Source organism: Sapajus apella, unplaced genomic scaffold (assembly GCF_009761245.1).
Source record: "Sapajus apella isolate SASKATOON/1434 unplaced genomic scaffold, GSC_monkey_1.0 scaffold34, whole genome shotgun sequence".
Lineage (NCBI taxonomy): Eukaryota > Metazoa > Chordata > Mammalia > Primates > Cebidae > Sapajus > Sapajus apella.
This window is the reverse complement of record NW_022436974.1, coordinates 19,604,171-19,628,993: the sequence shown is the minus strand read 5'-3', so window position 1 is coordinate 19,628,993 and position 24,823 is coordinate 19,604,171. Positions and strand designations below refer to the sequence as shown.

Genomic DNA, 24,823 nt, shown 5'->3' with positions numbered 1-24,823 from the left:
ATAGGAAAAAAAAAATCAGGCACTTAAGTTTTCTAGCTGTTACAATCTCATCCTTTAAGAGTTTGGGGAAACCCTTGCTCTTCTGAGACTTAGTTTTCTCATCTATGTATTAAGACAGTAGGTTTGGCTGAGTTAATTGTTTCAACCTCAGCATTCTCCCATGCCATGGCTGAAGTCACAGAAAGCACTCTGGTTACCCTAAATTTTCTTCTGCTGCCCTTTCCAGTGAATAATGCTGTTTTCCAGCAGAGGTACTTCTTATAGTGTTTCCTGGAGAGATACTTTTGCATGATTTTCAGAGAATACAAAAGACATTGCTTTCCCATGCATATTGTTTGGTGAGCAAATTTCACTCCATTGCATTGGCATTCCTCACATCCTACAGAATCAACATGATATTCTGAACTTCGGATGTGAATGGGAGCAATCAAGGCATACTATTTTCTAAGAAAATAATCACCACGGGTCTGTGCTTTGTTTGGATCTTTGAGTTTATATCTCTCAGAAAAGGTTTCCCTACATCAAAATGTCAACAACAGTTTTGTCTGGTAAGGGAAGGAGGAGGAGGATTGTGGGTGATTCTTTTTTTAATCGTTGTTAGTATCTGTTACGCTTTACTTGTCTTCAGTCCATAGCGATTGAGTTTCTGTTATAAATATATAAATTTTATTTTTAAAATTAAATTTCTCATGTAATCAGCAATAAATAAATTACTTATTTTCTCAGGAAGATAGGATTTGCATTGGTTTTAATATCTTTCATAATAGCTAATGATGCAAATAACATGTATATTTTTCTATACATGCTATTATAAAACAGCATTAACAACAGTCATAACAGAACTAAAATGAGTTTAGGCCTATTGATTTCCTAAAAAATATTTGCATCTTATCTCTCAATCTGTCTTCACAGAAATTCTTCCACATGGTTAGGCTAATTATTATTATGGGTATATTAAAAATTTTTTAAAGAGACAGAAGGAGATCCAAGATCACTATGAGCACTATATGTTTCAACATTAAACAGTTGATTCAAAATAAACAATGATACAAATTGATCATAAAGGTATATAAATACAACTTGAGTTAGTTTAGTTCTATAATTCAATGTGACTACCTAAAGTTTCACTTTCTGTTTAAATTATTTTAATTATAAGTCTATTCGAAAACTTCTGGATCTATCAAAGAGAAACACACAGACAGTGTTAAAATTTCTAGCATTTGTTTTAAAATCAGATTTGCTGAGACTCATGATCTCTCTATCTCAATCTCTGCATGTACATAAACATGTAAAATAGACTTCTAAAAATAAAATTAATGAGAAACATTTCTGATCATCTATAAGCAGAGGCAGATTGACAGTTGATAGATTTAATTATATTGGTTACTGTCCATGAATATTGGAGAAGATCAATTTTGATGCACCATTGACAAATTTGCAGAATTTGTTTTTGGGGGCTTGATAACAGTTATTGTAATGTTAATTCATTGCTCAGATAGTAATATGCTAGTATAAGGGTTCATTTATTAAAATGTATTATTTTAATTTGAAAGTACAAATCACTTATCTTTTTCTGAATTGCAAAATTTAATGTTTTGTTTGTTTATACTGGCAGGATTTAAAAATACGTACAATTCTAATAAAAGAAAAAATTCACTAAGCATCTTTTCTGTCCATCACTATTAGTTATTTCTTTACTTGAAAACACATTTGTTAAAAAATGATCAGCTCTGCATCTTAAATGTACAAGATGCAGCCCTGCAACAGATGTTTTCTTGATGTATTTGTTATCAACAAAGAAGGAAACACTGTGCCCACTGAAAACAAACATCCATCAAGGAAACAACTGCAAATTGCAGTACCATTGCACCCTCTCATTCTGCATCTTTAGGAACCCGCAATTCCATTTCCTAGTCCTTGATATAAATTTAATATAATGAATTTAAATGTGTTTAAAAGTCAAATAAATACCACTACCCTGTCTTATTTCGAAAGCATTCTCTATGTGATATCTTATCTTCATTAAATCACTCTGTTTTTTGTTTTTTTTTTCCTTGTTACCTAAATGAATTAACACTATGTTCCCTCTGATACTGTTTTTAGGATATCCAAATGCCTTTTTCGAGATTGGTATATTTTCTGTTGAACATTTGCACACATTCATCATGTTATATGGAGATTAAACAATTGGCAGCTAATGTTCATTCCTGAGATAAAAATAATATTAAATTTATAAATTTTACCTCTGAGTAAATTTTCTTCTCAAAAAATAACTTACTTTAAAAAATTAAGTCATACTTCTTTGATTAGAACTACTTATCTAAAAAATATATTTGTCAAATCAGACTTTCTGATGTGAAATGGTGAAAACCAAATAGAAAAACACAGAGAATATCATACAGTTTCTACATTTTAGTCTAAATTAAACAGAAATTAATTAATTTACAATTACACAAATGGTGGGGCAAGATATCAAAATAATTCAAATTGGCAAATTAAAAATAATTTAGATGATCAACATAGATGTTTGCATGTGTGTTTTAAGGTAGATGTTTCATAGTTTGTGCATAGGCTTTATAACTAATAATGACAAATTAATACAGAAACAATTATCTTAGGTCAAAATATAAAAATTCTCTGAGTCTAGAAGAAATCACTGATTGCATGATAAAAATCCATCAGAACACTAAAACTAAGTTCAGAAATATTTTATAAATCAAAACCCATCTTTCCTCCAAAAAGTTTAAGGATATTTTGAAATCTGTAAAGAATCTGTTTTGGTTTGTCTATGTGTTTTTTTCCTCTCAAAATTAACTTGGATGCATAGAGTCCAGTGGAAGGTAGACAGTATTCACTGCAGTGACACAATTATGTCTCCAGCTTAGATGATAAGATCATCAGATTCACCTCACTGCATGTAGCAGTTTCCTGGGAGTTACCCCTACTCTGAAAGCCACAGGAATAATTTTGTTACACTTACAGTATCATTTCCTCATGCATGTTAATTCCTGCTTAATGTTTATTCCTAGAAAATCACTGAGGTCCAGATGTGCAAAGTAAATTACTAAAGGTCAAAATCAAAGTCAAGGCAAGACAGTAGCAACTCCCCTAAACATATACCTGGCCTTTAGCACTTCCCATTACCCTTAATTTTTGCAATCACCCAAAACCAAAGGTAGAGTCCAAGTTAGTTCCTAAAGAACTATTGCTGTTTAGCAAACAACATCCCAGTTTATACATTTGCTTTGATGGTACAGGAAACTAAATCTGCAGATATTGAGAAATGCATATAGAAACTTCTGTTCAAAGCAGTCCCTGGGTGCTATGGCTTCTCATCTTGGGAGCATGTTGACAAACCATTGATTTCATGAGATATGTTGCTATTGGTTTTCTTTGAGTCTTTGTAACTTAGAAAGACTACAGGCTACATGCTTTTATCTCCTAGTTACCTGAATTTTCCTGATAGTGATCTTTTAAATAACCAAATTGAATACTAGGGCTAACAGATGTTCTAAGGAAGATGACAAAAGAATTAGAAAAGAAACTAACTACTAACAAACTGAACATTAGTTTCCTGAAGTTATAAGACTTTTAAAACATATTTTTGTCATTTTAACTTTCATAAGAATTCTGCAAGACATATATTATTCCCATCTTATAAAAAAGGAAACTAAAGCTCAGAGATATGCAACAGCTTGCCCACTGCCAGGCAGTCACAAAAATAGAGCTAGGACCTAGTTGTGGCGGATTGGAAAAGCCATTTCCAATCTTTACATTGCACTGACTCATGTATTTTCATCTGGGGTGTATGTTAAATCCAAACATGGCTAATGTAAAATCTGTGACTAATAGAACAGTCACCAAACCAGACTCTTCTAGGACCTGCCTCCACCCGTCACCTTTCCTCTGCAGTCCTTGAGTCGGAACACTTCTATCTCAAAACGCTTAAGTATGTAGCTTTGAGATCAGGATTGGTAATTAGCTCTGACCGCCTTAAGCCCACTCCCTTGCTTAGCACTTTCCTGAAGGATATTGACTTCTAGAAAACACACCCAGCAAGATGCAGTACTTGTTCTCTCTCATATTTTGCCTGGACAGCACATTGGCAAGGTTGGTCTCATGGGTATGTAACCAGAGCAGTCAAACAAATCCCCCACCCAACAGGGTCTTATGCTTGAGGTTTAATGTTCTACAGTCACTGTTTTGAAATTCTTAATACATTATATTTTAATTTGTATTTTGGCAGTGAATTCCAATGGGTTGATGGAGCATGCTCTGGAAGCTTGGAGATTACACTCAAAAGAATCCCCTCTTTGGCAGCCTCACTATTTTCCTTCCTCCCTGAGATGAGTTGTCCACTGCATGCTTCACTGCCACATGGAGTTCTGGGTCCCAGTTGGCCTGTTCCTCCCATGCTATCCAGGAACCGGTGCTGCTTTGCAACCCTGGAAGGGGCCTGCACATGTTAGAGTCAAGATTAGATAACTGAGGACTCCAGCCTGGGCTATGAGGCAGGCTTCTCTGTCTTGGGCTAGCCATGTTGTTCAGCAAGTGTGCCCAGAACAGAGGTTGCAGTCACTTGGATGTGCTATCCCTCATGAGTTCAGGCAGACTAACTCATGGGAAAAAACATGCTTCGCTCTAGTTCCCATCCTGGCTGGTGGGAAGGAGAATCTTCCAGCTGGTTGGTCATGGTGGATACGTGCAGATTTGCAGGGTAGGACTGGTGAGCCTATGAGGGTCTACACATGCCCAAGAGTAACCCTGCCTAAAAGAGTGAGACATTAAATAGAAAATAGAAAATACTATGACAGGTCAAGAAAGGGACCCTGAGATAGATAAAAAGTTTTATATTTTTGAACAAAAGTAAGTCTCCATATTTTATTCTGCATCAGTCATTGTAAATGATGTAGCCAGCCGTGATATTGGTATAAAGGGATTGGGTTTTTCTGAATAGCAAGTAAATCAGTGAGCGTACCTGAGCCAGTTTCCTATCTTTTTTTATGCTGCTTTGCTTGATGAAATCCTGGGGGAAAAAATCTGAGGCCCTCTGTAGTTCTCTAGTGCCTTTACTTTTTCAACTGTACAACAAAAATGTCTTATATATTAAAAACTTATGTCCTATATTATAATTTGAGTTTTTAAAAGGAAACAGCCACACTTTTTTAAGAATTTTTTGAATGTGTGTTCTCCATTCTAAAAACAAAATGTGTAAAATGTATAATATATATTAGCATTCTGAAACTTGATTAAAGAAATGCTGTTTAGTTCCACCTTTCCTCTATCTGACACACTCAAAATAAGTCTTCTAAAATCAAACTTAGTAAACAATAATAACTTTTACAGAATGGACTCACATACAGAACTGTGCAGGTTTGAGACCATTATTTCCCCCTGGTATGTAACTGTTTGATGAGCCCTTCACTCCAGGAGAAGCTACTGAGTTTCTACTGAACAACTATCTCATACTAGTGGCAGGGAAAAGGAGAATGACATGAACTCACACGTCTGTGTCAGACACTTTGTGCACACTCAGTCATTTCATCCTCACAACAAATTAAGAGGTAGATACGGTTGGCCTGGCTTTCTAAACAAAAACATCAAGGTTCAATGTGCTAGAAGTAAAAAGTCAGTTTTCAGCTAGAAAGTGGGAAGGTCATTCAATGGCAATGTTAATGAGAAACGTATTATTGACAGTGACTGTTTTTTTTTGGGGGGGAGTATTAGTATGAAGACTCCACACTTAGGTTAAACTGTCACACCCTCCCTCCCATGTTTATTCTGTACTCCTAGCAAGAGAAGCAGAATACAGAGCTTAGCAGCTTTACATGGTTATCTTTAAAATAAATGATGGTGCTGAATGTGCCCATCTCAGTGTTACTCTCAGCCACTCCTAGTCAAAGCCCTTCCTGTTTCTATTGGAATTAGTCAACTGGAGGGCATCTTTTCTAACATCCAGGAATAAACAGCCATTGAGAACACACTTTCAGTTACAAAAAACTGGTTGTATTCGTCCTAGAGAAGGAGAAAGATGTTTCTTACTAACCTAACACCTAACCACTCCAGTGTTGGTCATGTTATGTCCTGCATGGAAAATAACATTCTGCCCATTTCCAAGTTCGATATCTTAAAAAGGTCTCTTGTGCTCCCTTCCTTAACAAGTGTGGCTGATATGTTTTCCCTCAGAAATTACTTAGTATTTTACAGAACCTTTGAGGAGAAAAATCTTGTAATGCTAATTAACTAATTTACAAACATTAATTAACCAATTCTCAAAAGAGATATGGATAAAAAGTAGGCTACTCTATGCTAGCCTAGCAATGGAAAAGTTCTAGTTAAATAACTCACCCTATCAAGGTCATATTCTGTGTCAAAGAACAAGGGAGGATAGATCAAAGAAAAAAGACCATACTGGCTGATGTCTTTGTGGAGCAAAAATCCGTCTCCTCTTAAATCCCAAGTAGAGGGCTTATTTTTGTGCTTATCTTTTCCTTGTTCAAATCCAAGTAACTCCATCCCTGATGTTGTCCCTTGTGCTTCAACTCATATGGGTATCTCCTTTCTCCGGTAAATTTTCATTTATATTATTCAAATTGGTTTGCAGGTGCATTTAATTGTATAATGCACATACCTGCTATTTTTCCAGACTAATCTTTTGAAGGACATAGAGAAAGGCTACCATGAATTCGGAACTCCTCCATTCTCAGTACACAGTGGGAAAACTACTTAACAATTTCCAGATTGATTTTAGACTCTATATTGCTTTCACTAGACACGAGAACTAATTGTTACTCCACCAAGCACATGAGAAAATTGAGGCATTGTGTGGCTAAAATGCTTCCTAGGATTGTGTAAATAATATGTGACAGAGTAGGGTTCCATCTCTTATTATTCTTATGCAAAAAGAGGTAATATTAGTATGCTTCCAACTTTACAAATGAGAAAACCTAGGCTAAGAAGGAGACACTGCTTGGTGAAGATGAAAAATTATGTTACAGAAATGTAGTACGGTATTATAAGAAAGAGAAGACATGAGCAACGAGCTATCAAAGGGAGGTCTGCATGAAATGGGTTGACATGCCAGGAGAAGTTGCCCCTGTGTAAGTCTCAAAGCAGCTAGCCAATATCCTTGTTGGACCCTGTGAGCTGCTACCTTCAAAATCTTAGAGGCTTGAGCTACAGTACAAAGCTGTAGATTGTCTGAACAAGTGTAGCAGATATGACAGGATGAAATACTTAGGGATAGTCACCATTGGTAAATCTTCCACTTTACTACACCAGTGAAGTTAAAGGTTTCAATCCTATAATTCGGACCTTATCCATTGGCAACCACCACCATTTTTTGAGAGCCCACCAAGTTCTAATTCCAGATAAGTGCTTTATAAGCATTAACTTAATTCTTGATTACATCTGAGTAAGGGTTGTTTTCCACATTTTACAGTTTGAGAAAAGAAGTTCGCACATGCATTTATTCATTAATTTATTACAGATAATTAATTTCCATTGTGTGCCAAAAACAGTGCTCAGTGCTGGATACGAATTACAGACCTAGTAAACCAGACACCTTCTTTCCTCTTGTGCCCCAACTCATATGGATATGAGAATACAATAGTTTTTAATACAATAGTTAATACAATAGTTGAAGACAACCAAGGAGGTAAACATAGATATTTGCAGTTTTTATTTGAAAAAGTAAGGAATTGCTATTATGGAAGAAAATTGGAAAACTGTGTGTGAATGCCTAGAAAAGGTGATCAGGAGAATTAACATTGTAACTTGAAACCTAAAGCATGAGGAAATTTCCTTTCCAAGAGCAAATGGCATGGACATTTAAACTCATTGAACAGTAAAGATTAAAGTTCTCACATAGAAGAGATCTGGGTGTTTTTAAAAGTTGAATGTGGCTTGGATGGCTAGATCAGTTCAAACATAGAGAAAATAATGGCATAAGATGACACTTTAGAGCATGTAAAGGAAGAGAAATGAGAAACTATTTAAGAGATTTGATAAACTGAAGAGGAATGAAGTAAATAGGGGGCCGATAGTGTCCCATAGATAGAAGAAAAGAAGCTAGAATTTGTGGCCAGTTCTATCTGACCTCAAAGCCATGTGCTTGACCATCCAATTCCTATACCTTTAACAGTAAATTCTGAGCTTGACAAAATTCCAGCTTGACAAAATTGATTGACCTAGTCTTGTGATTGTATGGGAGTCAGAGACCATGATATTTAACCTGGAGAAATTGAAGCCCAGAGATTCTGCATTCCAGAGTCACAAGACTAGTCCAGTTTTTAGGAAGTGGAGTAGGGAGAAAAAAGCTTGTCCCAGCATAGTGGGGTTGGGAGTCTGAGAGATAGAGAGTAGAACAGAGACAACAGAAGAGAGCAGAGAAAAAAGAGTATGAGAGTGAGTTAAATTATCCCATCTTAGAGCTCAAACGGATCCTTGAATCTAATTAGACTAAACCATCCTGTCACTGAATCTGAGAGGTTCAGTGATTGGCTAAGATTTTACAACAAATTTGAACATGACCGTGCTAGAATCCAGTTGCCCAGATGCTTGGGAATGAATGTAAGCAAGTGACAAACAACAAAACACAGCAAACATTGAAAATACATATATATTTTGTAATGATTCTGGTTAAAATGTGACTGTAGGCTAGGTGAGAACACAGAGAATGACTATGTTTGAAATTAAGGTGAAGGTAGTTTTAATGATCTCACTGAGAAATGATTTACAGGTAACTTGCAAGAGCTTGAAGCAGAAAGCAAACACTTCTCTCCCAATGCAGGTGATATGTTGTTTGTATGTTAGATTTTCACTGTACTCTATAATGTAATAACTTTTGAATTTAGAGTTTACTTGTTACAAACTGATTGCTCTAAAATTAATGAATCCATATTGCAAGGTGAAAGGGTAGAGAAAAGCAGTTTCCATCCCTATTTTTCCAACTTTGCTTCTGAAAAGTTACTGATCTTATTACAAAATAGTTGTTTTATTTGATCAGGTCATTATTTTTCCAAATGTTTTCATCACCTCATCATTTGGTGGGCTATCAATCTCCTTTCTACCCACTCTCTCTTTGAGGAAAGATTTATACACTACTTTCCAAACTATTGAAAAACCAGAAGCATCTTTAAAGGGAAATATAATAGATATCTAAAAAAATTTATGAAAGCATTTAAAATTGTTTAAAAATGTTACTGAAAAATGATTGAAGAAACCTAGCATAGTACTTTACATACAGTAAATGTCTTCCTGTAAGGAAACTCCCCCCTCTATGTTCTCAGGCCTAATTCATCTTAGCATCAACTTCTCCTGTGTATGTCCCATTGCAAACTAGTTTGTTTCTTTAATAAGTTTAACCAACAAGTAATCTAGAATGTCCTGTAATTAATAGTCAAAGTTAAATGGCAGATTTCTTTGAAAAGGCAGTTAACTTAGTACTTCTAAAAGAATAACCTCTTTTGATAAGTTCAAGTTAATAATGGTTCCAAGCTGGTATTGGATCTGATTTCCAGGAATGATTATGCCTAAATCAACTTGTATCTAAAACACCATAGGCTAAGTGTCTACAATGCATCTAAAAGACTTGATATACTTACAGTTTATCTGATTATTTTAGATACAGCAGAAATACACTTAACGTGGCTTATTTACAAAAAAAAAAAAAAAGAAGAAGAAAAGAAAGAAAAGAAAAAACACCTTTGGCCACTGATTGGTCCATCCTAGGTTTTCAGGGTGCAGAAAGAAATAAGGAAAGGCCACTGTCTTTTAGTTGCTAATACTTTTGTTTTATGGATTTATTGGGTGGATGGGGAGTAATGTGGATTGTCATTTTTACATGGGCTGAAATATATCTCCATCAAAAACATAAAGCAGAATTCAAGAATGATATTGTTTAGTCACTTATACTAATATTATCAAAATAATTAACAAAATTTAGAGGTATATATCATTCCCATATTCACCATACATCATTTTATTTCTGCTTCTTATCTAATGTATTTAGCAAATATTTAACTAGTTTCTATAATTTTCAAAGATGCAACAAAAATGAATAAGAATAAATAAGTAAATACCTAGTATGAGTTCTTTAAAATATGACATTTAATCCTTACAACTCACAAGAAACAAGCTAAATGGAGAAAGTGGCCATTGAACTGATTCCTCAATACACAGTAGCCCGTGGCTTATAGGAAAGAAGAGGGTGTGTGTGTGTGTGTGTGTGTGTGTGTGTGTAGGTGACTGGAGCCAGAATAGGGAGTACAAGTATTTGAGAATCTCAAAACAAAGATCTTGACACAGAAAACTATTCAGAGAATGTTGTTTTAAGCATAAGGCCCACCACTAAATGATTGGTGCATAAGGCTGTGTAAAGCAAGGTAAATGTCCTGACATTCCTTTGACAAATATTCAAAAAAAAAAAAAAAAAGACCAAGATGGTACAACAGAAAAATAAAAACTCTACACCCATCCATAGTCAAAACTTTCTCTTCAGGAGCCTTGTGAGTCAGGTAGAAGTTTGTGAAACCCAAGTGGAGCCCAAGACCTTGAAGGATCATTTTGAGAGTGCAGACCAATACTCAGGTAGCTTATCCACCAAGCTTGCTCCCTAGTTCACATCTGGATTTGGCCCAGTCTTCCCAGACGTTTGGGTACAGCTCAGTTTGTTCTCAAGCCTGCAACCAAAATCATCTACCAAGGAGTGCAGGGTTGTGCACTTCAGTGCTTTGGTGGACAGGCTTGTATGCCCAGTCATAACACTCTAAAAGGTTAACCTGAGAGTAGCCCTGTGGCTTAACTCCAGTGCCACTCACCAGAGGTTCCAGCTCAGAGCTGTGTGCACAAGGACCCAGAGTGAGATTCACTTTTATCTTTCAGCCCAGGAGTCTCAGCCTCCCAGATGAGTTCACCAACCTCCTTCTGACAGCAAATCTAGGGGAACCAGTCTCAGTTCCAGCCCCTTCTGCTACAGTCAAGGAACTATCCTGTTTTTGAAGGATCCTCATGGAAGGTGCATGCCCCTCTGAACCAATGAGATCAGGCTCTTCAGCCTCTGCTCCACAATAGATGATGAAGGGGCACAACCCCAGCTCCAGTCCCCTTACTGCAGAGAGCTATCCTGACTGCACAGGGACTTGCTGGGGGACTCATGCCCTCTGAATCAAAGAGATGAGGAGCTCCAGCTTCCTCCCATAGCAGATCCTGAGGGGGTCCAGTCTCAGCTCCAGCCCCAACCTGCTGCAGTCAGGAAACTATCCTTTCAGTTTAGGAATTTGCTGGGCAAAATGCACCTTTCTGAGTAGAGACAAGGCTTTCAAACTTCTATCCCATAGCAGATCTGAAGGGGGTTTAGTCTCAGCTCTGGCCCCTCCTGTTACAATAGAGGAACTATCCTACTTGTGCAGGGATGTTCTAGTAGGATATGATCCCCATCAGAGCCAATAATACAGGTCCATTAGCCTCCTTCCCAAAGCAGATCTTGAAGGGGCCCAGTCTCAACTCCAGCCCTTTCACTGCAATCAGAGAACCATTCAACCCATGTGGAGACCTGCCAGAGACATGCTTGCTTGGGTTATCAGGACAGTCTTCTGGTCTCTGATCCTCAGACAGCATTCCTACACAGCTCAGGCCCTTTATTGGTCTTCCCTAGGTCCATCTGGGCATTAAAGATACATAAATGTTGGAGTCCTCATGAAATTCACAGTCAGCCTGGGCTAATAGTGTCTTTTAGTGCTGAAACAGCTGCAGTAGTCACAGGTTCAGGAAACTTGCTAGTCTGCTTAAAAGCCCTGGAGGGCCCTTTGAAGAAGGACAAACTTGCCACTCTGCTTAAAAGCCCTGGAAGGCCCTCTGAAAAAGGGCAAACACAAAGGCAGAATACAAACACCAAAATAAATACCTAATCCCTCAATGAACAGATATCATTGTATGTCCATAGCATCAAGAACATCAGGGGCATATGACCTCACCAAATGAACAAAATGAAGTGCCAGAGAGCCAACATAAATAATGGAGATGTGTAAGCTCTCCAATAAAGAATTCAAAATAGTTGTTTTAAGGAAGCTCACTGAATTTAAAGAAAACACAGAGAATTAAGAAATTTACCAGAGAAATTTATCACAGAAATAATTTTTAAAAAATTTTTGAAATAATTTTTTAAAAAATTGAATGGACTTGAACAGGGAGGGGAGCACTACACACTGGGGTCTGTTGGGGGGAAACAGGGGACAGACAGTGGGGCGTGGGGAGTTGGGGAGAGATAGCATGGGGAGAAATGTCAGATATAGATGATGGGGAGGAAGGCAGCAAATCATACTGCCACGTGTGTACCTATGCAACAATCTTGCATGTTCTTCACATGTACCCCGAAACCTAAAATGCAATAAAAAAAGAATTAAAATAAAATAAATAAGTAAATTGATAAATAAATCGAATGGAAATCTTAGAAACAAAAAATACAATGAATGAATTAAAAAATGCAATAGCATATTATTAACAGAATTGATCAAACAGAAGAAAGAATCTGTGACCTCCAAGACATTCTATTTTAAAACACACAGAAGAGAAAAAATTTTAAATAAAGGAATGAGCAAAGCTTTGAGATCTATGAGATGACATCAAAAGAGCAAATATACAGGTTATTAACGTGAAAAGGGGAAATGAGAAAGACAAAGGAGTGGAAATAAATTTAATGTTATTCAAATAAATATTCAAATAAATAATAACAGAAAATTTTTCAAATCTGGAAAATGACCTAAATATTCAGGTAACAGAAGGTCAAAGGCAACTAATCAAATTCACCCTAAATAAGAATACCCCAAGACCTGTTATAAGCAAATTCTCAAAGGACAAAACATTGAGAGGACCCTGAAAGCTGCAAGAGAAAAGAAGGAAACAGCATTAAGAAAGATCCAGTACAGCTGGCAGCAGGCTTCACAATAGAAATCTTATAGACCAGGCAAAAGTGGGACGATATATACAGAGTGCTAAAGAAAAAGAAAATCCCAACCCATACCCAGAAAAGCCATTCTTCAAAAATGGAGAAAGAGACTGTCCCAGACAAACAAACGCTGGGGGAATTTATTGCTACTATATCTGACCTAAAAGAATGCTAAAGGGAGTTCTTCAAGCCAAAAGAAACAGGAATGCTAACATAATTGTTAACATTAATATTATAACCATGGTGTGTAAACCACTAATGTCTTTACTAAGAAGATTAAAAGCCAATATTATTAAAGGTAATAATAACTGAAACAATCTGGTAAGAGATAGGCAAGGCTAAAAATGTGAATTGTGACATTAAAAATTCAAAGAATTAAGAAAGAAGGGAGTTAATAATGCATATAGGTTTTGTCATTGTTTCTTTTTTCTTTCCTTTTTAAATTTTGCAGTCAAAATTAAATTGGTATCAGTTTTAAATAGCTTGTTGTAATGATAGAATATTTTTTGTAAGACTCCTGGTAACCACAAAGGAAAAAGTTGCAATAGATACACTAAAAATAAAAAACAGCAAATTAAAACATAATACCAGAGAAAATCACTTATTCGCAAAGGAGAAGATATTAAGAAAAGAAGAGAGGAAGAGAGAAGACATTAAGGAAGAAAGAGAGAAGAGAGAAGCAAGGTAACAAGCAGAAAGCAAGTAACAAAATGGCAGTAGCTAGTTCTTACCTATTAATAGTAACATTGAATTTAAATAGACTGAATTTTCTAATAAAAAGACATAGAGTGGTTGAATGAGTTAAAAAGAAAGACTCAACTATATACTGCCAACGAAACCTCATTTTACCTATAAAGACACACATAGACTAAAAGTAAAGAGGAGGAAAATATATTCCATGCAAATGAAAACCAAAAAGAGCAGGAGTGGTTATATTTATTTCAGATAAAATAAACTTTAATTTAAAAACTATAAAATAAGACAAGGTCATTGTATAACGATAAGGGAGGTCAATTCAACAAGTAGTATAACAATATAAACATAGATACACTCAGTAGCAAAATATATAAAATATATTTTTATATATTATGCATACATATTTACATATAAAATATATAAAACAAATAATAAATCTGAAAAGAGAAATAGAATGCAATACAACAATCATAGGGGACTTCAACATCCCACTTTCAACAATAGATGATCATTCAAGCAAAAAATCAACAAAGAAACACTGAAGGCAAATTATAGTCCTTAACAAACTTTAAAAAGTGAAATCACATCAAATTCTTTTCTGACCACAAGAGTATAAACTTAGAAATCAATAACAAATGGATCTGTGGAAACAAAGTATATGGAAAGTGAAAAACATGTTCCTGAATGACCAATGGATCAATGAAGAAATTAAGAAAGAAATTTCAAAAATTACTTTAAAAAATAAAAATAGAAACACAATATACCAGAACCTATAAAATACAGCAAAAGCAGTTCTAACAAGGAAGTTTATAGCAATAAGATCCTAAATGAAAGCAGTAGAAATATTTCAAATAAAATATCCAATACCTCAGGGAACTAGAAAAGCAAGAACAAACCAAACTTAAAATTAGTAAAAGGAAAGAAATAATAAAATTCAGAGCAGAAACGATAAAATTAAGACTAAAAGAAACAAACCCAAACATCAATAAAACAAGAAGTTATTTTTTAAGATAAACAAAATCAATAAACCTTTAGCCAGATTTATTAAGAAAAAAGAGAGAAAGCCCAAATAAATAAAATTACAGAAGAAAAAGAAACATTACAACAGATACTATGGACATAGAAAGGCTTATTAGAGAGTACTATGAACAACTATACACTAAAAAGTTGGAAAACCTAGAAGAAATGGTTATATTTCTGTACACATGCAACCTACCAAGGTTGAACCACAAAGAAACAGAAAAGCTGAACAGACCAATAACAAATAATGAGTTGAAATAGTTAAAAACGTCTCCCATCTAAGAAAAGCCCAGAACCTAACAGAGTCCCTGTTGAATTCTTCCAAACCTTTAAAGAATTACTATACTACCTACTCTACTCAAACTATTTTATAAAATCAAACTGGAGGGAATACTTCCAAACTTATTCTAAGAGACATCATCAACCTCATGCCAAAACTAGACAAAGACATAAAGAGAAAACTACTGGTCTATAACCCTGATGAATATAGGTGCAAAGTCTCTCAGCAAAATACTAGCAAACCAAATTCAACAAGTTTTACAAATCACTCACCATGATCGAGACTCATCCCAGAGAGGCAAGGATGGTTTAACACACTCAAATCAGTAAGTGTGATACATAACAAAGGACAAATCAAGGACAAAAACTATATGATTGTTTACATAGATGCCAAAAAAGCATTTGAAAAAATTTAACATCTCTTCATGATAAAATATCTCAGTAAATTGGGTTAGAATATTCCTCAACATGATAAAGGGAATGCATTAGAAACTCACAACTAGGCTAGGCACAGTGGCTTCTGCCTATAATCCCAACATTTTAGGAGGCCAAGGCAGGTGGGTCACTTGAGGTCAGGAGTTTGATACCAGCATGGCCAACATGGCAAAATCCCATCTCTACTACAAATACAAAATTTAACCAGGCATGGTGGTGTGCGCTTGTAATTTCAACTACTTGGGAGGCTGAGGCATGAGAATTGCTTGAACCCAAGAATGGAGGTTGCAGTGAGCCAAGTTCATGCCACTGTGCTACTGTACTCCAGCTTGAGTGACTAAGACTCTGCCTCAAAAAGAAAAGAAAAGAACATCAAAAAACCTATGACTAATTTCATGTTTAATGGGGAAAATTGAAAAGCCTTTCCTTTAAAATTTAGAACAAGACAAAGATGCTCACTTTCACCACTACTTCTATCCAACACAACAATGGAAGTCCCAGCCAGAGCAGTTAGGAAAAAGAAGAAAATAAAAGATATGCAAATTAGAAAGACAAAAGTCATATATTCTTGTTTGCAGATGATATAATATAAAATGATATGATACTCAGAAAAATCTAGACTCCACCAAAATTGCTGAAAACTACTAAAGAAATTGAGTAAAGCTGCAGGAATCAAAATCAATGTAAAAAAATTGGCAGCATTTATATACACTAACAATGATCAATCTGAAAAATAAGTCAAGAAAGTAGTTCTGCTTATAATAGCTACGATGAGGAGATAAATTTAGGCAAAGGAGTGAAAGAACTCTACAAAGAAACCTATGAAGCACTGATGAAAGGAATTGAAGAAAGCACCAAAAAAATTGGAAAGTTATCCTATGCCTATGGAGTGGATGAATTACTGTTGTCAAAATATATATATTACTTAAAGTGATCTGTAGATTAAGTGAAATCCCTATTAAAATTCCAATGAGATTATCAACAGAAATTAAAACAAAAAAATTAAATTTGTATTGGAACTACAAATGATCTTGAATAGCTAATAGAACCCTGAGCAAAAAGAGCAAAGTGGAAGGCATCACACTACCCTATCTTGAATTATACTACAAAGATATAAGTAGCCAAAACAGCATGAAACTGGTATAAAAACTGACACATAGACCCATGGAACTCAATGGAGAACCCAAAAATAAATCAACACACTTACAGCCAACTCATTTTTGATAAAATCACCAATAATATACATTGGGGAAAGGACAGTCTCTTTAATAAATAGTAGTGGGAAACTAGGTATCCATTTGTAAGAAGAATAAAACTAGATACCCATCTCTCACTATCAACAAAAATCAACTCAAAATGTACTAAAGAATTAAATGTGTGACATGAAGTCATAAAACTATCAAAATAAAACTTTGGAGAAACACTTCAGGATATTGGCCTGGGCAAATTTTTTGCATAAGATCTTAAAAGCACAAGCAATAAAGCCAAAATAGACAGATGGGAGTACATCAAGCTAAAAAGCTTCTGCACAGCAAAGGAAACAATAAATAAAGTGAAGAGACAACCTACACAACAGAAAAACTTGTTTACAAACTACTCATTCAATTAAGGCACTGATGTCTGGAATATACAAGAAACTCAAACACAGCCAGAAATAAATAATACAATTTAAAAATGAGCAAAGGATCTGAAAAGATGTTTTTCCAAAGAAGACATAAAAAATGGCCAAAACATATATTTGTTCAGCACCTCTAATCATAAGAAAAATGCAAATCAAAACCACAGTGAAATATTATATCTTTTCAGTCAGCATAGCTTTAATTAAAAAGACAAAAAATAATGAGGGTGTGGATGCAGAGAAAAAGAAACTTTTATACATTGTTGGTGGGAAGGTAAATTCATACAGACATTATGGAAAACAATGTGAAAGATCCTAACAAAGCTAAAAATAGACCTACAATATGAACCAGCAATGCCATTACTGGATATATATGCAGTGAAAGGGAAATCAGGATGTTGAAGAGATATCTGCGCTCCCATGTTTATTGCAGCATTATTCACAATAGACAAGATCAACATACACATCCAACATCAGATGGATGGAAAAATAAAATGTGGTTTGTATACACAATGAAGAATGATGCAGCCATAGAAAAAGAATGAAATCTTGTCATTTGCAGTAACATGGATGAACCTGAAGGACATTATATTATGTGAATGAAGTCAGGCACAGAAAGTTAACTACTACATGTTCTCATCCATCTTTGGAAGCTACAAAAGTTGATGTCTGAGAAGCAGGGTATAACAGTGTTTCCTAGAGGCTGAGAAGGGTAAGGGACACAGGGAAGAGGGAGAAACTGGTTAACGAATACAAAATTACAGCTAGATAGGAGGAGCAAGTTCAATTTTCCATAACATTGTAGGAAGACTACAGTAAACAATAATTTATTGTATAATTTCAAATAAAAAAGAAGATTTTGTTATAAACCTGAAGAAATGATAAAGATTTGAGTTGACAGATATGCTAATTATCCTGATGTAATCATCACACATTATGCACATGAAAAGAAACATCACACTTTTTAAATAAATAATTTAGTATGCGTCAATTAATATAAATATACAGACATTTATAATAAAAGCCAAACAAAATATCCTCATTTTGGATTTTAAAACTGGGAATTTGCTTCCTCCATTGACCTGCTGATTGTAGAGCATAATTAATCCTTGACTTTGCACCAATACTGGACACAGCTCTAAGCGGACCTACCAGCTGGCTGCCTGTATATGAGGATTCAAGGATTCTGCACAGCAACATTTGAGGATTTCAAAGTTAGTAACATTAGTGCTACATCCAAACTAAAAGAAAAAGAAATATTTTAGTAAGTTAGAATAAAGCTATTGATTCGAATCATCTCATTGAGGCCACAAAGTAGGGCTAAGTAAATCCCCTAACCCAGCACAATTAGCACTATCCTGTTCTCTCTAGGATTTTCTCTCTCAAAAATTGTATATAAGAGGATAGGACAAAGATACAGACCAGATCAGCTACGAAACAATTGTTTTTTACTTGAGCTCAGGAAGAGAAATAAGAACCCACAGACAAGAGTGTGAAAACAAAAATAACCTAACCAAAGAGCCTGTGGAAGGAATTGCTTCACGGCAGTCAACTATGAAACCATTACTGACCAAAAATGATGGCACATTCAGTTTATATAACACTCACTCTTCTCAGAAATATTTGAGAAAATACAGAGTGTACTCTTATCTTCAGTCTCACTGAGTTCAGCTTAAGATCACCAGAATCCACTTACCTGAATGGGGCGGGGTGGGGGGGCGGGGGGGCTAGTAAAGGTTATTTTTACCCTAGTAGTTTCCAGTAACAGAGCATCTATGTTCAATGACTATCTCAGAAAGACTTTTCTTTTACTTTGAATAAATATTTAAAGAGAAAAAAAATCACACACAATTCAAGCGTTGAAAGTAGGTTAACTTGGAAACAAACAGCAAAAACAATCAAATCAGAGTAATGAATTACGCTTCTCATGAGATCACAGGAGCCCAGTCATTTCTACAGATCAGAAGCTATAATTTTAACCACAAATAAGTATCGTTAGTAGAACTATAAAGTGATACTAAAACCAAGAGTGCAAAACTAACTGCAGTTCCTCCATGAAAAAGATAGGGTCAGCATTTAAATAAGTGTTCACTTCTAAACAAGAGTAAACTATTAGCTTTATATAGTGTTAAATGGCTTAGAAATATTACCTTATTTGTGCTTAAAAATAGCTTCTAATACAAAGGCAACTGTATACATGTTATAGGTGAATAAAGTGGCCCTCAGAGAGCTTCCCAAATCCACATAGCTAATTTATGTTAAAGCTCTTGGTACCCAGCATGCTTATCTCTCCAAGATAAATTACAGCTTATCACTGAACCATAGATGTAATACTAGATTCTAAACACCTGCTGCTACTGATTTCACCTAATATAACAAGGAAGATTTATTTTATAACTTTACAATTATAAACCTTTTTTTTTTTCTGTATTTTGTATTTCATAAGTCACACTATGTAGTAAATATGTGTAAAGTCATAGTAAGAGCACAAAATAGCTTTTCCTGAATTCTCACTCATGTCATGGAAGTTTCAGGCACTCAAATTTCTTTTAAATATTTATGCTACTCAGTAGGGTAGTCTTCTGTGGTCCAGAACTAATCATTTGTTGCTATTTAATACACCACCAAAAGTATTTCCCTTTGTGGTGCATAATAATGAATAATAATAATGTCCTATATGGTTAAATTATTGTAAGTATAGAAATCACCACTAAAGCTAAGAGTTGAAAGCCCTAGCATTGGTAAGAGAGGCTCTAACCTAAAAATCTTGGCTCTTCTTTTCCTAAGTGAAAGTTATCAGTACCAATTGTACTAGAGAAAATGTTCATAAGAATCCTAGAGGAACATGTCTATCATTTTTACCATTACTTTAATTCCAGGTTTCATATGTCAATCCGTACTGGGCTGGTACAACCATCTAAATGGCAGATATTTCATATTTTTTTGGTCACCCTCCTAACAGATTCATCTCTTAATAGATACAGGTTGGAACTACTCTGTATTCCAAGTGAGCCTGAGATATCAGAATGGATTTCAATTAAATCCATATAAATTTATGTAAAGCATACCTAGATTGATAAAATAATTTTACAATCACTTACAGAAAACCTTCCAGCTACAAATTCCTCTCCTATGTTATGCAGACACAATGACAAAGAAGACAGGCATAGTTCCTGATGCTATGAATTTTCAGTCTGGGTGAGAGAGAAACCTTAAAGATTATCACATCAATTAATGAAGTTACATTATAATCATGACTGCAAAATTACATAATATATTATATTAAATGAGATAAGCCCTTTGAAACATATAATTAGGGTAGTTAATCTAGTCTTGTAGAGCAACTGGAGGAGTGGGAGGTTAGGCGAAGTTTATCTAAACAAGGAAATAGTTATACAAAAAAGTCTAAAACTATTAAAAAGGGGTTAGCAAAGAGTGGTTAAAGATATGAAAATAATGTCTACATTACATTAAGTAAATAATGGCATAATATTAAACTGTATGTACAGTATAGTATCATTTAAGTGAAAATAGTTTTTAAAAGATTAAAAACAGATAAAACAAGATATAACTTGACTATTTCTGAAGGCTGCTATTATTACTTATTTTAAATATAGATTTGTATTTAATATTTGTATTGTGCTATAATATTTAAAGGGAAAACACTTAGAATCAGGAAAATGAACTAGACTCCCTTATTTTTCAACTACAATTGACCCTTGAACAATATCAGTTTGAACTGCATGGATCCACTTACATGCTGATTTTCTTCCATCTCTGACACCCCTGAGACAGCAAGACCAGGCTCTCCTCTTTTTTTTCTCCTCCTCAACGCACTAAAGTGAAGATAGTGAGGATTAAGACCCTTATGATGATCTACTTCCACATAATGAACAGTAAATAAATTTCCTCGTTTTCATAATTTTCTAAAAAAAATTTCTTTTCTCTAGCTTAAATTATTGTAAGAATGTAATATATAATATACACTTTACGGAAAATATGTGTTAACTGACTGTGTTATCATTAAGGCTTCTGGTCAACAGTAGGTTAAGAGTAGTTAAGATTTAAAGGAGGCAAAAGTTATACATGGGTTTTCATCTGCAAAAGGGCCAATACCCCTAGCCCCAACATTGTTCAGGGGTCAAATATATATTTTTTGCTTCATTATCTATACTAATTCATTTAGGAAAGCAAACTTAGTAAGCAAGATACCATAGATTAAAGTCTATGAAAAACTCAATGCAAATTATGAGTATTGTGTATGTGTACACACAAGTCATTCATTTAAACTTGAAATTTAATGGTCACTATTTGATGTGCTTGAAATACTCCTCTAAATTCATTCATCTGATCATCATTAAAAGTGAACTCAGAGAGAATATAGAGTATTAAGTAATACATGAAAGCCATCTTATTTTTATGACTAAAAATTTAATTTTCAGAAATAAAAGTAGAAATAAACTAGACTGAAATCAGTACTGGCACTTATAAAGTCTCTAATATATGCCAGCAACTGCTCACTGTTTGCTCACACATGTCATTTTATTGCTTTTCACAAAAACCGTGAGAGTAAGTTTTTATTATACTAATTTACTAAATAAGATCAAACTAAGCCATAGAAGGGTGAATAATTAGTTCAGCCTCATAAATTAGCAACATCAAAACTGTGTTAAGGCCACTAGATTCCAAGTGTTAAAATTACTATGGTGATTCTTTGCCCCTATACACTAAACAATATTTTTACTCTTATATATAATTTAAAATGAAAGGAATATAAAACCATACTATATGTGTAAGAAAGTCAACGAATATTCTTATTTTCCCCAAAACCTGTTTTGTTGTTTATGTCTGAAATAATAGATATCATTTCTTAAAAGAATGATAATGTTGCTTTTGCCCAAGCATGCCCTTGGCATGCCTGTTCGCCTAATGGCAAAGCTAGATTTTAGCACTGGCCATGCCTGTTCAATACGTCATTCTTAATGTTGAGTGTTACTTGGGGTTTAGAATAATGATGTTCGGGGAGAAAAATGTTCCCCAAAATAAAATCTTAGAAGGGATAAGAAGAAGAAGAATGGTTTTCTAAAATAAGAAATATTATTCATCCTGAATGATTGAAGGCATTGTTTTCCTTTTGAACATGTATTGAGCACTTCTTGAGTGCAAAATAATATAATAGGCTCTGAGGACATGGAGATGAATGAGGTGTGAAATTTGCATACTATTGGAAAAGAATTACAGGTAGAGACGATAGCAATTTGATGATACACACTATGGAAGAAACAAGGAAAGATTAGGGTAACTAATTCAGGCAAATGTGGTTAAAAAAAATGCCTCCACTAGGTGATAATGCTTAACCAAGTCTTTGCAAACTGAACTACAGGTTCAGTGGCCAGAAACCATGGCCACAAGAGAAAATGTTGGGCACTCCCCATGATTGAGCTTAAGTGTTGATGGGAAAGTGGTCTTACGTAAAACTGAAAGACAACAGAGCCTACATCATAAAGGAATTGGCAAACCCCAAATAATTCAGGCTCCCTCCTAAAAATAATGGGATGTCACTGAAGGATTTCAGGTGAAAGAATCATGTAATCCAATTTATATTATATACATTTCACTTTGAGTCCATGGTGAGTTTAATTCTGGATTCAAAAGCTCTTAGAAAGTATTATAGCAATTTTATTTTCCTCACAGTGTGACATTATTTCTATATCTTTTCTTTATGATGATTAGACGAGTAATCTTAAAAATATATAGGGATGTGGTCTTTCTTAGCCCTGGAGCACTGTTTAGAGGAAGTGTGTGGGTGTGTAAAGAGGCTAAGATGCCAACACAGGTGTCCATATTTGGGAGTCAAATAGTCCCCTTAGCAGGACTGAGACATCAGACACATGTCCTAGAGCCCTAGCACTCACATGGGCTGAGGAAGAGTCAAGATTTCACCCTTTACAAAGACAGTATGAGTTTCGTAATAAACCCATGTGTAACTAAATCAATCATTCAATGCTACTTCCTTTCTTTTGTCATGTACTGTACAGAGAAGTAATTAGAGAACAATATAAGAAGAGGCAAGAGAAAAACAGAATAAAGACAAAGACATTAAAGAACATCTTACTTAAACCATAGGTTATCGAAATGTTACGAAATTGAATAAAGATATCAAATTCTAAGAGGGTGCTCCACATTTTCCTTTGATCTAAGATATTTAATGTATGTTAAATCATCTGCTTTTAACAGGGACAACCCAAATTTTGAACGGAAGAAATAAAAATATGTTTGAGTGACTGGGAGTTATATGACAGAAAAGACATTATATTCCTAAAATATGTGACATTTTCAGCTTTTGTTAATCTACCATTGGATTCTTTATTTTTTAAAAAAATTTCAGTGATACTTTTTTTGTTTTGAGACATTAAGGTGATTTTATTACCCTGTGGGATAATGTTGAAGAATAGGTGGCTTAGTCTCCTGTAGTCTTTGCTTCATTTGGGGAGTTTTCAAGAAAACAAGAGCCAAATGCCCTTCTGAGTTCAGAAGCGCTATCCACACTGCAGCCTGCAAAACAGTGTTCCTCACATCCTTGTTTACAGATGAGAAAGCTGAGAGTCCAAGATATTCCACTGTTCTGCCCAGGTAGTAGCCAAATAATTTTTGGAAACATTTGTGCATTGGTCAGTCTGCCTGCAAAAGTTACATGTTTTCCGTTATACAGCCCAGCCTTTATAAACCTGTCGGAATGTTTTTCTCCCTGACTTGACCTAATCCTGGATACTTTTTTTTTCCCTTTCTATCTTGGAAAATGGAGCTAGTTGCCTCCTCTCCATCCAAATTTATGTATTTGAGAAGAGTTGTTGCATCCTTTATGCATTATTTATAGTTTGTTTTTATTTTTCTTTTTCGGCCCAGAACAAGGACTAGTTTACTAAAAGATAAATAGGAAAACACTTTTCCTAGCATAGCTGCACCTGGGTTCCAAATCATATTATCTTTTGCATGACATGCTAACCATTTTTCTATCCTTTGATATTCATGTAGCACCTTTCTTGACTGAAGGTATTAAGTCCTAGGTACTAGATAGAGAAAATCTTAAGAAACAAAACTAATACCCACTTTGACTTTCCTTCTGTCAAGTGAAGCTCAGCTATGGACAATGATTTCATGTATTACCCAGACCAGGACCCTTAGAGGCATATACATACTACTGTGTTGAAAACTGAGCATTCTTAGTCAGAAACGGATCAGCTTCAGCGGCCCACTATACTGGGACTTTAACCTGAGAGAGAAGTACTGATAAGGAAAATGGGCAATTTAAATCAATTTGGAAGCTTATCAGCAGAATGGATTATAAAGCAACAAAAGCAAAAAGAATAGTACCTAAGGATGCATTTTTTTTTCAAATATATTAAAGACTTGGTAAAGGCTTCCTAAATAATAATATTTAGAAATGAAGAAATGGGCATTCTGATCAAATAGAATTACCAACAAATTGATTTGTTAATGATACATGTTTAATAATATTTGAGTGCATACTTTCCATCTAAGTAATGTTCCACAGAACATACCTTCAGAAGCATTAATTTAATGGAAGAGAACACTGGACTAGGCATTGTGTCAGAACATTATTTTGAATTCCACTTGATATTAAATGTGGACCATCCATTACTCCTTCTTAGTAAGGAAGGTAACATAGAGAAATGTTTCTTAAAATATGGTCTGCTGGCCAACTGATGACCATAATCATTATCATCACTTGAGAAGTTGTTAATAATGTCAATTATGGGGGTTCTACCCAGAACAACTGAATCCCAAAGTTCAGGTGAGAAGTCCCA

At 34.8% G+C, this 24,823-nt stretch overlaps 1 protein-coding gene across 1 annotated transcript in view; it reads right to left on the bottom strand.

The window, feature by feature from the left end:
* Positions 1-24,823, bottom strand: part of TENM4 (teneurin transmembrane protein 4) — a 3,057,282-nt gene that overhangs the window by 3,009,694 nt on the left and 22,765 nt on the right. The window lies entirely within an intron of this gene.